Genomic DNA, 15,232 nt, shown 5'->3' on the forward strand with positions numbered 1-15,232 from the left:
GAGGGGAGTAAGTAAACAAACAGGCAAAGAAATTACCTCCTCCTATCACCCTCTCTTTCCTCTTGGAGATACTGTGTTTCTTCATTCTAGGAGTATAAATAAATTGTCAGTTCAATCTTGTGCAGTAATACGGTTGTGTCACAAGTGATTTGACTGCATGCTCTAGTATGGTAATCGTTATTTATTACTTCTTAGAAGTTACAAACAGCTTTGCTATTCTCACCCTCCTGAGGAATGTATTACTGTCAGGAATCCCTCAGGAACCAGGAAAAAACACTTACCAAATTCTTAGGGAAAAAACCTTCCTCTCTCATGACTAAGGAAATGTCAATTAAACAATATGAAATATAATTCCCCTCAATCTAGCAAAACTTTTAAATGAATGAGAATATGCACGAACACGATTGGGTTATTTCAATTCATATGAATCAAGTATGTATTAAGAACCTTAAAATGTTCATACTCCTGAACAATAATTAATATTTCTACAGATTTATCCAAAAGAAAAAATCTGAAATGTTGGTGAGTATTAAATATAAGGGTGTTCATTTCAGTATTATTCATCATAGGGAAAAATTAGTAATAATAGAAATGTCCAACATGAAGGTTATGATTAAGTAAATTACAATGTACCCAGCCAGTGGTGTATTATATCATAATGAATATTGAATGAATATTCATGGGAGAGTTTTTAATGGCATAAAAATATGTTCCTGTGTGTGTGTGTGTGTGTGTGTGTGTGTGTGTGTGTGATTTGTTTATCCTTAAATACTTTAGAGTGTTTTTTCTAAAAATAAAATCTTTTTTACATAACAATAATCAAATCAGGAAATCAATAATGATATATCATTATTTGATTCATAGACATAAACATTTTGCCATTGTCTCAGTAATATTGTTTATAGCAAAAGGGAAAAAATGTTTCTTTTGGTCAAAGATACAATCTAGGGTCACACGTTGCATTTATTTGTCCTGTCTCTTTAGTCTTTAATCTAGAATTTTTTCTTACTCTTTTCTTGTCTTTTATGATTTTTGTACTTTTGAATAGTACAGGTCATTATTTTGTAGAATGTTCCTCACTTTGGGTTTGTCCGATGTTTCCCCATAATTAGATTTTGGTTATTCATTTTTTTTTTTTTTGTCAGAAATACGACAGAACTACAATGTGTCCTTATCAAATCAGAAGGCACATGATGTCTCCTTGTCACATTACTGGTGACGTTAACTTTGATCACTTCATTCAAGTGGTGACTTGTTAGGTTTCTTCTCTGTAAACTTATGACTTTTCTCTTTATAATTAACAAGCATCTTGTGGGAAGATGCTTGGAGATAATGAAAATATCCCATTTCCCGCAAAATTTTTACCCACTAGTTCTAGCATCTGTTGATGATACTTGTTTGAAACATTTATCACTTTCATGGTTGCCAAATGGTGGTTTTCTGATTCCATCAATCCTATCTCATTTATTAGTTATAATTCTACTCTAAGAAAGAACTTTTTCTTCTTCCCTATTTATTTATTCATTTTTATATCAGCATAGATTCTATGAGTTATTTATTATATCATTATTTATTTTGATGTTCAAATTGTCTTAGATTTGGTCAATGGGAGCTCTTTCAACTGACTCTGTGTTCTTTTGATATAACCCCATCATCTTTTCTGACACTTCCATACTATCTGAAGCAAAAAGATGTTTCAGGCTTATCTTTTACTGTCCATGCCTCAGTCTTAGAATCAGTCAGTTCTCCAGATAAGATTGGTTACCTTTACTGGATAATAGTGTTTAAGAATCAAGATTTGGGCAATAACTGTACTCTTTGTTATTAAAATATCATTGCTTTTAGGCCCTAACACAAAAGCTAAGTTCATTCATTATTAGTCTTTCTTGTTTTATAATAAGTTCAGGTAAGTCTATATATTTCCTTGAAAATTAACTGGACTGCATCCCAAAGTAGTACTTCATTCGATTATAATTTCATTAGGATTTTTCTTCAACCCATTCATTATTTAAACCTGTGCTTTAAAAATTTTAGATGTACATAAGTTTCTAGCCATCTTTATATTGTCAGTGATGCATACTTTTATTTCTGTATCATCAGTAAATGTTTTGAATTACATCAATTAAAAAAAATTTGGCAACTTATTGTGCAGCCTAATAGTCAATTTTTGTCAATGTTCTATTGTGTTTGAAAAATATTCAGAAGACATGGCCAGAAAATACACATGCACATTTATACTCATATATCTGAAAATATGTTTGTATACAATATTAAGTGGAAAAAATACAGAATTATATATATGTATGTATGTATGTGTGTGTATACACACACACACACACATACACACACACACACGCACATGCACACTGAGCCTATTAGCAACCTTAGAAAAGACAGAGGGAGAAAACATATGTTCAAACAAGTAGGGGCTTTCTTTACGGTCCAAAAGTGTGAGAAATCTTTATGAGACTGAAAGCAGACAGGATTGGATTAGAGAGGAAAGAAGCAACAGCAGTAGCTGAAGTGAAACTTCCAAGATGAGGAAGCAACACCAAGATGTTCCATGTCAAGAGGTCATGGAAAGAAATGCCCAGGGGAAATTGATAGGGGAATTCATTAGGGAACTGTAGCAGGAACAGCGAGGCCTATTGGGTTTGCATTTCTCCATATACTTTGTATATAAGAGTTTGGGAGGTAAGTACTTGGATTAATGAGAAAGGGCCATGTACTGAGTGGCTGTTAAAGTCTGGAAGGAATGAAAAACATCCAAGTCTAGAAGACCAGCTGCTGAGGTTCCCACCCAGCAGCAGGTTCTGCCCATCAAAATAGTATGGAGCACAAGTTCCAGCAGCTGTTTTGCCCCTCCCTAAAAGCAAACTGCTCCATCAGAGGCAGCCATCAGCCTAACAAGACATTACAACTGCAAAAATGCACACACAGATAAGAATCGCCAAATAGTTGAGGTGTGAGATATTATAAAAAGAGATCACAGGTCCAACAAACCAGGTAAATGCACATCCAAGCAGAGTTAGTAGGGTAACCAGAACTAGACTTAAAAATAAAATTATAAACCCTTAGAGAGATAAAGAAGACTATTTTATTCATAAAACAGGAATAGCTGGTTGTAAAAAAGAAATAACTAGAGATTTTGTAATAAAAGATATAATTATTGAAATTAAAAAATAGATGGGCTAATAACAAAATGAACACAGTTAAAGAGTGAATCAGGAAACTAGAAGATGAGGTCTATGAATTCTTTTAGAATACAGCACAAAGATTTAGAAATGAATGGTAAAAAATACATAAAAATATGGGGAATAGATTCAGAATAGTGTCAGTATCTATCTAAAAAGAGTTCCAGAAATAAAGGGCAGAGATAATAGAGAGGACAACAATATTTAAAGAAATAATAACAAAAGATTTCCCAGAATTTAAAATAAAAAAGTCTTCAGATTGAAAGGGTCCACCAGGTACCAATAAGGTAATTTTTTAACCCCCATCTGGACTAATCATAGTGAAATTTCAGAACATCAAGGACAAAAGAGAAAATCTAAATTAAATGCTCATAGAAAAAATCAGATTTACCTGCTATAAAAAAATGATGTCAACTTTTTTTTGGCAACATCAGTTCAATATCTTCAAAATGATAACAAAATGATAAATAAATGGACATTTAAATTTATTACTTAGTAGCCGAATTATTACTTAAATGTGAAGATGAAATAGAGGAGTTTGCAGACATAAAAGTACTAAGAAAGTTGACTCACCTCTCCCTTTCTAAATTCCTTCTGAAAACAAAACTAAACAAAACAAAAAATAATTAGATGTTGTGCTCCAGTTAAGGAAAAAAATAAATCCAAGAAGAAATAGTGTCATACAAAAACCAAAGGTGAACCAAGAATTTAAGAAATCTTGATAAGAATGTCCTGAAAATTTTACAAAATAACAACCTGAAACTAAAATTTCAGATGTCAGCAAAGTAAATTGTGGAAGGAATATCCCCCCAAAAGTGAAGGGAAATAAAAAAGCTTCTCGTCAATATTTTTGCCTTGTCGTGTGAGAACATGGATGCGAATGAATTATTTAAACAATATATTTGCAAATGTGTATTTAAATAAATTTTAATAAGCACATGAAGAGATGCATAATATCTTTCATCATTAAGAAAATGAAAATCAAAACCATAATGAGATACCACTTCACAATCACTAGAATGGCTATCATAAAAAAAAGATAGCTAATAATAAGTATTGGTGTGGATATGAAGAAATTGGAACCCTCATGAGATTGTAAAATGGTACAGCCACTTTGGAAAACAGTTTGGCAATTCCTCAAAATGTTAAATATAGAGTTAGTATATGATCCACCAATTCTGCTCCTGGAATACGCCCAAGAGAAGTGAAAACATATGTCCACACAAAAACCTCTATGTAAATGTTCATAGCAGCATTATTCACAGTAGCTAAAAAAGTAGAAACAATTCAGGTGTCCATTAACTGATGAATGTATAAACAAAATGTGTGGTATACCATACAATGGAATATTATTCAACCATAAAAGAAATGAAGTACTGATACATGCTACCACACGAATAAGTGAAAGAAGTCAGACACAAAAAGCCAAATATCGTATTATTTCATTTATATGAAAGGTCCAGGGGGTGCAAAATAATAGAGAGAGAAAGTAGATTAATGGTTGTTAGAGGATAGAGAGAGGGGAGAATGGGGAATTACTGCTAATGGTTATGGGTTTTCTTTCAGGAATGATGAAAATGTTCTGAAGTGAGATACTGGTGATAACTGGACAACTATGAATATAACAAAAATAGTCACTTGTACAGTTGGAAAGGGTGAATTTTATGGTATATGAATTATATTTCAATAAACCTGTTGTAAAAAATTAGTGTTACAATGTTATATTATTTAGGCTATATAAAGGAAAGAAATTCTGACATATGTTACAACATGGAAGAACCTTGAAGACATTATGTTAAATGAAATAAATCAGTTACAAAAGGAAAGGTATGATTCCACTTAGATGAGGTTCTTAGAGTAGTTAAATTCATAGAGACAGAAAGTAAAGTGGTGGTTGCTAGGAGTTAGGGAACAGGGGAATGCAGAATTAAAGTTAATTGGTACAGAATTGCAGTTTGAGAAGACAAAAAAGTTCTGGAGATGGACAGTGGTGATCTCCATACAGTGTGAATGTACTCGATGCCACCTAATTATAGTCTTTTAAATGGTTAAAATGGTAAACTTTATTTTATGTACATTTTACCACAATTAAAAAACAAATATTAATAACTAGAATTCTAGAATAGAATATGCAACTTTCAAATTAGTAGATGAAAAAATAAAAGAAATGCAGAAAAAGCATAGAAATGAAAAATACAAATAAAATACTCAGGAATAAGTGCAAGATTATCAATAATTATAAAAAATGTGAATGGTTAAAATTACCTATTAAAAGATAGTTTTCATTTTGAATTTAAAAAGTAAAACTATATATTGTTGACATAGAAAATAAACTTTTAAAAAATTACACAGAAAATTTGAAAAAAACACTTGGCAAATAATTAGCAAAAATATTTTTCAAATGCAATAGAACATTGACAAAAATTGACTATTAGGCTGCACAATAAGTTGCCAAATTTTTTTTAATTGATGTAATTCAAAACATTTACTGATGATACAGAAATAAAAGTAAGCATCACTGACAATAAAAAGATGGCTAGAAACTTATGTATGCATCTAAAATTTTTAAAGCACAGGTTTAAATAATGAATGGGTTGAAGAAAAATCATAATAAAATTAGAATTGAATGAAGTACTACTTTGGGATGCAGTCCAGTTAATTTTCAAGGAAATATATAGACTTACCTGAACTTATTATAAAACAAGAAAGACTAATAATGAATGAACTTAGTTTTTGTGTTAGGGGTGCCATAGCAAATTACCACAAACTAAGCAGCTTAAAACAACAGAAATTTGTTGTCTCGTAGTTCTGGAGGCTATAAGACTGAAATAAAGGTGACTGCAGGTCTATGTTCTCTCGAAAGGCTCTAAGGGGAAGATACTTCCTTGCCTCTTGCCAACTTTTGGTGATTGCAGACGATCATGGCTCTCCTTGGTTTGTAGATGCATCAGTACCATACCGTTATTGTTTTCTATTTGCTATCTTTGTTCTTTGTTCCTATTTGTGTCTTTCACTCTTTTTCTGCCTTTTATGGTTTTAATTTAGCATTTTAGATAATTACACTTTTTCTCCTTTCTTAATATCAGTGAATACTTTTTTTAGTGATTTCCCTAGAGTTCACAATATGTATTTACAACTAATCCTAGTCCACTTTCAAACAACTTCACAGGTAATGTGAGTACCTTGTAATAAAAAAAAATCATAATTTCTTCATCTTGTCCCTTGTATCATTGCTGTCATTCATTTCACTTACATATAAGGATACATAAGAATATATATATACACACATAAGATATAGACATAAGCATACATATCTAAAACATCATCGCTATTATTATTTTGAGCAAACTATTCATTTAATCTGTTAGATTGGGCAGATCTACTGACAACAAATATCCTTAATTTTTGTTTATCTGAGAAAGTCTTCATTTTTTCTTCATTTTTGAAGAATAATTTTGCAGGATACAGAGTTCTAGGTTGCTAGGGGTTTTTTTTTTTTTTTTTTTTTTCTCAGCACTTGAAATATTTCATTCCACTCTCTTTTTGCTTGCATGGTTTCTGAGGAAAATTCAGATGTAATTCTTATCTTCGTTCCTCTCTAGATAAGGTGTTTTTCTCCTCTGGCTTCTTTCAAGTTTTTTTCCTTTATCTCTGATTTTCTGTAATTTGAAAATAATATGCTGAGAGGTAGTTTTTTTAATATGTTATTTATCTTGTTTGGTGATCTCTGAGCTTCTGAGCTTACTTTTGAGTTTCCTGAATCTTTGGTTTGGTATCTGACATTAATTTGGGGAAATTCTTAGTCATTATTGTTTCAAACATTTTTTCTGTTCCTTTCTCTCTTTCTTCTTCTTCTGGTATTCTCATTACCAGTATGTTATGCCTTATGTAGTTGTCCAACAGTCCTTGGATATTCTGTTATGTTTTTTACAGTCTCTGTGTTCTCTTTGCTTTTTGGGTTTTAAGGATTCTATTGATATAACCTCTAGCTCAGAGATTCTTTCCTCATTTATGTCCAGTCCACTAATAAGCCCATCAAAGCATTCTTCAATTCTGTGGCAATGTGTTTTTTTTTTTTTTAATCTCTAGCTTTATTTTGGGGGGGGGGCGGGTGGTATCTTAGGATTTCCATCTCTCTGCTTACATTACCCATCTGTTCTTGTATGCATACTGTCTACTTTATTAGAGTCCTTAGCATATTAATCATAGCTGTGATAAATTTCCAGTCTGATAATTCCAACATCCCTGCCATGCCTTGTTCTGATACTTGCTTTGTCTCTTCAAGTTGTGCCTTTCGTCTTTATGAATGCTTTGTAATTTTTTCCTATTAGCCAGACATGACATACTGGGTAAAAGGAAATGCTTTATTAAGCATTAAAAAAATTATTTTTTAAAATTACAACATAATATGCTCTGTACTACAGAAAAAGTATAAAAAAAGACTAAGAGAAATGTACAATAATGTTGAACAATGGTTGCTGCTGGGTGATGTGTTTATGGATGATTTTATTTTCTGCTTTATTTTTCATTTTCTGTACTTTACACATTTTCTGAAATGGCCATGTGTTACTTTATAATTAGCCATGAAAAATGGAAAAGAAAAATAAAGGGCCTTTTAAAAACCCACTGTCAAATTCAGTCTTTAAAGAACATTGTGCTTACTCACCTTCCCCCTAAAGGAGGCCCTGACATTTAGAAACAATATAAAACAGTCTGAAGCACCATTTAATCCTATTACTCTTCTGGACCTCTTACAAACCAGGGATGATCCTTTGGCTTTTAAAATAAATCTCCCAAGGTCATGGGGCTTGTCTGTAACAGAGGGGGATGAAACTCTGAGGCCAGTGCTCCTCCCCCTACACCATCTGGCACCTGGGAATTTCATTAAAGACTGCATGAGCTGGCCAAAGAGCCAAATGTTCAAATTCGTCTTCTTTCTAAGGGAGTATTATTCCCTCTAGGACCAGATCACTCCACTAACAAACCACTGTCCCCTCTCTGGGCTCAGTCACCTCTTCTGTTAAACTAAGGAGTTGTGTTGTTCCTGCAGATCTGGCAACTCAGGGTTCCTAAGACAATGTGTGCTCCCTCCCCCACCCCCACCCCCTTCTCTTCTCTCTTCCCTCAAGGGTTCTGCTGGCTCTTATGGCCTTGGCAGGCCGTTCCCTATCCTGGTTCTGCCACGAACTCATTTGTTGGGTGTCCCTGAGTAAGTCAATGGCTGTCTGGGAACTTCAGTTTTCCCATCTATACAACGAACGAGGGTTTGGGCTCAAACCAGAGATTTTCACGTTCTGGGTGGTGCAACCCTAGAGCCTTGGGGAGAGTGGATGGGGTGAGCAGTCCTCTAGGTGCCTGTTTTGCATACTGGGGTTCTGGGTAAGATTTCCTTTGAAACAAGCATCTGGTGCTGCAAACCTGCTTGAAAGTCACTGGGCCAGGAGACTTGGCAAGCCGTTTTCCAGGGCTGACATTCTATTTCTCCCCAGCCGTGAACACTGGATATTGGTAAAAGAATGGAAAGACTCTCCCTGGGCTAAGGACTCCCGCCCGCTTCCTTCAGTAGGGACTGAGCTATTGGAAGCAGAAGCAGCAGACATTGGTGGCGTTAAGATTTGAGACTCTCGGATCGACTCAGCCCACTCAGCCACTTCTCCCTCATCCTCTTCCCCCTCCCCCCCGTCACCTAGGCAACGGGGCGGGGCACTGGGCCTGCGGTTCCTCTTACCCCTCCCTCCCCACCCACTCAAACTCCAGGCCGCATTCTCGCCCTTCTGTCTCTGCCCGCAGCTCCTCTGAGTTTTACCTTTAGGGCTGACTGCCTTTTGTGAACATGTAAACCACATTGCAAGCTGGGGAAATAGGGGAAGGTGGAGAGAGAAGTGGGGAACTAGCCTCTAAAATAATCCTGGTTTGCAAACCGAATTTGCCTGTTTTCCTGACAGGAATGTTGCAGGCAAAGGGCCTGACCTTGCCAGGGCAGCTTGTGCAGAGGCCTGAGTTGGTGCTGGGAAGACCAGGGTCACAGGAGAGTGGGGCAAGCAGAGGAGTTAGGTGCCCCAGTGGTTCTCTGCTCCAGGTGGGAGGGCAGGGGCAAAGGATCTTGGGGTTTAATTTACCTCTAGTTATCTCCATGACCTGGCAGCCAGAGCTTGGGTCCAGGGTAGGGTGGAGTCCCACGGAGCTCATGATCAGGGGTAAATGGGAGCAAATGCAAAGGGGGTGGGGTAGAGATGAGGGAGTTGAAAGAGATAGACAGGGGCTTTTGTGGAAGGAACTCGCTGAAATTTGTGTCTGCAAATGACACGGAAAACCCCCCCAATTAAAGGGGTGAGCTAGGGTTCTGAATCTCAAAGGGAGGGCATGGAGCTCAGCTGAATCTCAGCCATAAGGGCAGCAAGACCTTGGGCAAGTTTCAGCTACTGGGTTTCTTCAACAATTAAATGGGATGGAAGAAGGTGTGTGGACTAGAACAAGGGTCAAATGTTTATTAGCACTTAGAGCTAATAAACAAATTCAGCAAAGTTGCAGGGTACAAGAGCAATACACAAAAATCAGTTGTATTTCTATACCCTAGCAATTAAAAATCCTAAAGGAAATTAAGACATTTCCATTTATAATAGAACAAAAAAGGATAAATAAGAGGCTGTATGGGAACTCTCTGTACTTTCTGCTCAATTTTTCTGTAAACCTAAAATTTCTCCCTAAAATAGTCTTAATTTTTTTTAAATTTAAGAATAAATTTAACCAAGGAGATACAAGACATACATTGTAGATATTGATGAAAGAAAATAACATTTCAGGTTTATGGATTTGAATACACAGTATTGCTAAGATGACAATAGTATCTAAAACAATACATAGATTCAATGCCATTCTTATCAAAATCCTAAAGGCTTTTTTGCAGAAGTGAACAAATTAATCCTAAAATTCATATGCGATTGCAAGGGTCTGCAAATAACCAAAACAATCTTGAAAAAGAACTAAAGTGCAGGACAAACCCTTCCTCATTTCAAAACTAACTATAATGCCATAGTAATCAAAACAGTGGAGCTGGCATAAAGATAGACCTATAGGTCCATGCAGTAAATTTGAGTATTCAAGAATAAACCAATAAACCTACGGTCACTTAATTATCAAAGGGTGTAAAGATCATTCAACACAGAAAGAGTCTCCTCAAAAAATTGTGGTGGAAAAACCAAATATCCACATAAAAAAGAATAAAGTTTAAACACTGCCTCAGACCATATTTAAAAATTAACTCTATCAACAAAATAATAAGATAACCTACTGAATGGGAGAAAATATTCACCAATGCTACATGTGATAAGGGGTTAACAGCCAAAATATATAAAGAATTCATACAACTCAACACCAAAAAAAAAAAAAATCCAATTAAAAAATGGGCAGAGGATCTGACTAAACATTTCTCCAAAGAGGACATTCAGATGGCCAATAGACATATGAAAAGACACTCAATGTCACTAATTGTCAGAGAAATGCAGATTAAAACCACAATGAGGTATCGCTTTACATCTGTCAAAATGACTATCATCAATAAATCAACAAACAAGTGTTGGTGAGGATGTAGAGAAAAGGGAACCCTCATGCAGTGTTGGTGGGACCACAAATTGGTATAACCACTATGGAAAACAGTCTGGAGGTCCTTCAAAAAATTAAAAAGATAACTCTTATGACTCAGCAATTTCATTTCTGGGTATTTATCTGAAGAAATCCAAAACACTAATTCAAAAAGATATATGTACCCCTATGTTCACTGCAGTGCTGTTTACAATAACCAAGCTATGGAAGCAACCTAAGTGTCCACCAATAGACGATTGAATAAAGAAGATGTGGAACACATATGCAAAGGAATAATACTCACCAATAAAAAAAAGAATGAAATCTTACCATTTGCGACAACATGGATGGCCCTAGAGGGTATTAAGTGAAATAAGGTAGACAGAGAAAGATTAATGCCATATCATTCCACTTATATGTGGAATCAAAAAAGCAAAATAAACAAACAAAACAGAAATAGATGAATACAGAGAACAAACTGATGGTTGCCAGATGGGAAGGGGATTGGAGGGCTGGGTGGTAAAGGTGAAGAGATTAAGAAGAACAAATTGCCAGTTAAAAAATAGTCCTGGGGATGTAAAGTATAGCACAGGGAATATAGTCAATAATATTGTAAAACTATGTATGGTGCCTAGTGGGTACTAGACTAATTGGGGGGATCACTTGGCAAATTATATAAATGTCTAACCACTATGCTGTACACCTAAAACGAAGACCAAATATGAGAAATATATCTTGGTCATCTGTATGACCAAATATGTATTTCTTATAAATCAGAATATCACAGGAACCAATCTGCCTGGCTTTGATTCCTGCATCTATACTTACTAGCTATTTCCTGGAAGTTAAGTTTTCAAACTGTCTGTCCATTGAGGATTAATAATACTAATTAATAATACTACTTATGGCGTAGTGACGTTGTAAAATTAAATGCATATATTGGAATAAAGTGCTTAGAACAATGCCTGGCATATAGAAAGCTCTCAATAATTAATCTTATTGTCATTCTAGAATTACAGCGGTCCCTTTCATCATCCGATTCAATACAGTTAACCCTATGGTTACTGAGAATCTCTTACTGAGGAAGGTCCAAGAGATGGCCTTGGATGACAACATGCCCTTTATCCTGATCTCTCCTCTCGTACACATGGCTGTGGCAAACCAAGGTTATTCTCTCCAAAATGTCTGCATAATTTGGTTGTCTTGAGTGTTTTCCAAATTGCTGGTCTTAAATCAACTGGGTGGGTTGCAAGCAGCTACAAACATTTTAAACAATGAAAAAGAAAAGTACGTCATAGGTAAAATTTAAGGTAAATATTCAGCATTGTTTGTTAAACTACTGTTTTAGCGTGCATCACTGTGCTCTAGGGAGCACCTATGTACCGGGTTGTGATATAACATCTATTTCTTTGTGAAGGTTGAAGTTAAAAAGATTTAAGACCACGACCAGGTAACACGCAGGGACTTAACGAAGGCCCCTGCACTAAGCCGAGGAGGGCTGCCTGCCTTGGAAAAATAGTCCTGATTTGGTGGGCAGGACCGAATGATCTTAAGCAATTTGCCCATCCCCTAGAAAGCTGGGAGAGTGTTCTGGTCTGGGGACTGGAGTCAGGGAAGAGGGAAGATTCTTCACTGGAAGGTGAGGAGATTCAAATGGTGGGACAGACATCGTGATACTTGAATCAAGTCATCAGAACTTGGAAGACTCCACTCCATACACATCCAATATGTATCATTTAAGCACAAACCAAGGGCCTGCCTCAGGTGTTTAGTTGTCTCTTTCACAGTATTTTGTATTTTTGGGGCTACCTTATTCCCCAGGATTGGTGTGTGGCTCCAGAACACCCTACCCCCAGCCCCTGCTTTTGTAATAAACCATGCAGACTCATTTAAAACTACTGGCTTTCCTGCTCTTCCTACCCCCTCCCGAAGATGTCACCTGCTCCCCCAATTCTAGCTCCTCCCGGCATATTTGGCCCTACACAGACTCCCTTCTCTCCCTCCACGCCAGCATGAAAGACTAGCACCCCCTCCCCTATACACAAACTCACCAGAGGTCTGGAGTCATTGCCACCGCCCTGGGCAAGGGCTGCCTGCTTTGTGGAAAGGGGGTTCTGGAGATTTCCTAGATGGAATTGTCAGAGAAAAAGGTGGCAAAAGAGTTGAAAATGTTGAAAATGTGGGGAGTTGACACACCTGGACTACTATTTGGTCTTGCTTAATCCAGGATAAAGTGAATGGAAAGTGAAGTTACCTTCTAGAGCTTGGGACCTCAAGCTCCTACTCTCACTATACCCTCACTTGGGTCCCTTGGCAGGAGTATGGCAATTCTAGGTAGCCAGGACATCAAAAGCCATAAGGAAGGGAATTTGACAGCTGGGGAAGGATAGATTGAGACCCAGTATTTAAGGACTATGCATGGATTTCAAAGGGGGTTCATTCGTTTGGAGGCTTTAAATCTAGTCCTTCCAATAAATAACCCGAGTGTCACCTATGTTGACCACATCTTTGCTTCAAATAGCTGATAAGCCATGATCACAGATTGTTCACCTCTTGAAGTCCCATCTTCTTCATCTGAAAAATGGTTCTAATAGTGTCTTTCATAGGGGGTTGTGAGGATAAAATAAACTAACATGTGGAAATACCCTCATGCAGTGCCTAAAGCAAAATTGGCATGCCTCAGACGGGTCAGTTATCCCAATATCTCTGCAATGATATTACTTTTTATAATTGATATCACATTTTATAATTTGGTTGAAAATTAGTGAGAACACAAAGGCGAATCACTCCTGCCCCAACTATGCTTGAAAAGAAAGAACTATACAAAGACTCATAAGACCCCACTTTCCACTTCTCATGTTAGCAATTTACTGCATATCTTTTTTTTCTTCGTTTAAATGGATCTACCTATTGATCACTCTCTATCTCTTCATGCTTTTTTTAAAAGCACAGAAATTGAATCATGCTATCTATACTGTCTAATTTTTCAACTTGTTTTTTTTTTTTTTTTCCACTTAATAGATCATAAACAATGTATGAATTCAGGCTTTTCCTTACTGGGTATTATCTGTCTTCTTAGTTTTTTTCCTAAACTAAGGTCAATCATCATTTTATTTTGGAAGTTTGCATTTTCTCCTTTGTGAATTGACAGTTCAAAACTTAACTCACTTTTCTATTGGGTTTTTCATATTTTTCTTATTAAATCATAGAGCACTTTTTGCATAGGAAGGACATTTACCTTTTGTCTGTTACATGTGTTGCAAATATTTTTCTCCACTCTGTCATTGCCTTCTGACTTTACTTACGGTATCTTTTGCCATTCAGAAGTTTTAACTATTTTATGTGTCCATTTTTCCTTATGGCTTCTGGATTTCTTTTTGGATTGTTTCGAAAGCCTTTCTTTTTTGCTTAGTCCATCCATTCCTCAGTGACGGTTGGCAATGAATGTCCTCATTGAGGCCAGCTTCGTCTCTTAACACCAGCACCTTGGGTTCTTGTCTGTCATCACGATGTAATAATGCCTGGTGCTGGGAAGTATTACACTGTATCAGAAGAACACAGAGAAAGGCAAGTCTGAAGGAGCCAAGACAGTCTGAAAGAAGGCAGTGAAAGAAGCATAGTGAGTCTACGGCCATGCCACCCTGAACATGCCGGATCTTGTCTGATCTCAGAAACTAAGCAGGGTCGGGCCTGGTTAATACTTGAATGGGAGACCACTAGGAATACCAGGTGCTGTAGGCCTTAAAAAGGAAAGAAAGAAGCGTAGTGGTCCATGGATATAGAGAACAACCTGATGGTTGCCAAGGGGAGGGGGGTGAGGGATGGGAATAAAAATTATTTTATTTTAGAAATTAAAATAAAATCCAATTCAATAATTCAACAATTGATGAAGGTATAACTGATGATTAAAATAGGGAAAAATAGACAGTGGATTTTGGTTCACACCATTCGCAAAAAATCTATTTCAAATAGATAAAAAGAAGTATAAGAAAAAAAAGTGGGGTGGGAGTTGGAGCCGAAGGGTTGAGAAAGCAGAGGTGAGAAGGGAGAGGAAATCCATGACCTTGAATTAAGCATCTAAAAGTCATGCTAGCTGATACTCTAAGAACTTTAGAGCCAACATCTTGAAAAAGAATTTCATTTAACTTTTTTCAAAATTTATTTCATTCTTTATAAGCCCTACAAAGTGGCTGGTCTTCACACCTGAGAGGCAATATAAAAGCCTCCTGCCAGACCTGAAAGGAAAGGAAAAGAAATTGGAAAATAGGACCTCAGCTCAAAAGTATGTCTCCTTTAGAGTGAATTTTAATATATATTCCAGGCTCCATAGATCAAATGCTCAAATTAAAAAAAAAAAAAATCAAGAAAGTAAGGATACTCTAGTTATAGCAAATCTGAGTTCCTTACAGTACACCTTCCTAAACAAACGAAAACAGCCCCATAGCCACATACACAGG

At 36.2% G+C, this 15,232-nt stretch overlaps 1 pseudogene; it reads left to right on the forward strand.

Moving 5' to 3' along the window:
- Positions 1-14,398: 14,398 nt before the first annotated feature.
- Positions 14,399-14,516, forward strand: LOC112469689 (annotated as a pseudogene).
- The last annotated feature ends 716 nt before the right edge of the window (positions 14,517-15,232 follow it).

The sequence above is a fragment of the Pteropus alecto genome, unplaced genomic scaffold (assembly GCF_000325575.1).
Source record: "Pteropus alecto unplaced genomic scaffold, ASM32557v1 scaffold86, whole genome shotgun sequence".
NCBI classification, from domain to species: domain Eukaryota; kingdom Metazoa; phylum Chordata; class Mammalia; order Chiroptera; family Pteropodidae; genus Pteropus; species Pteropus alecto.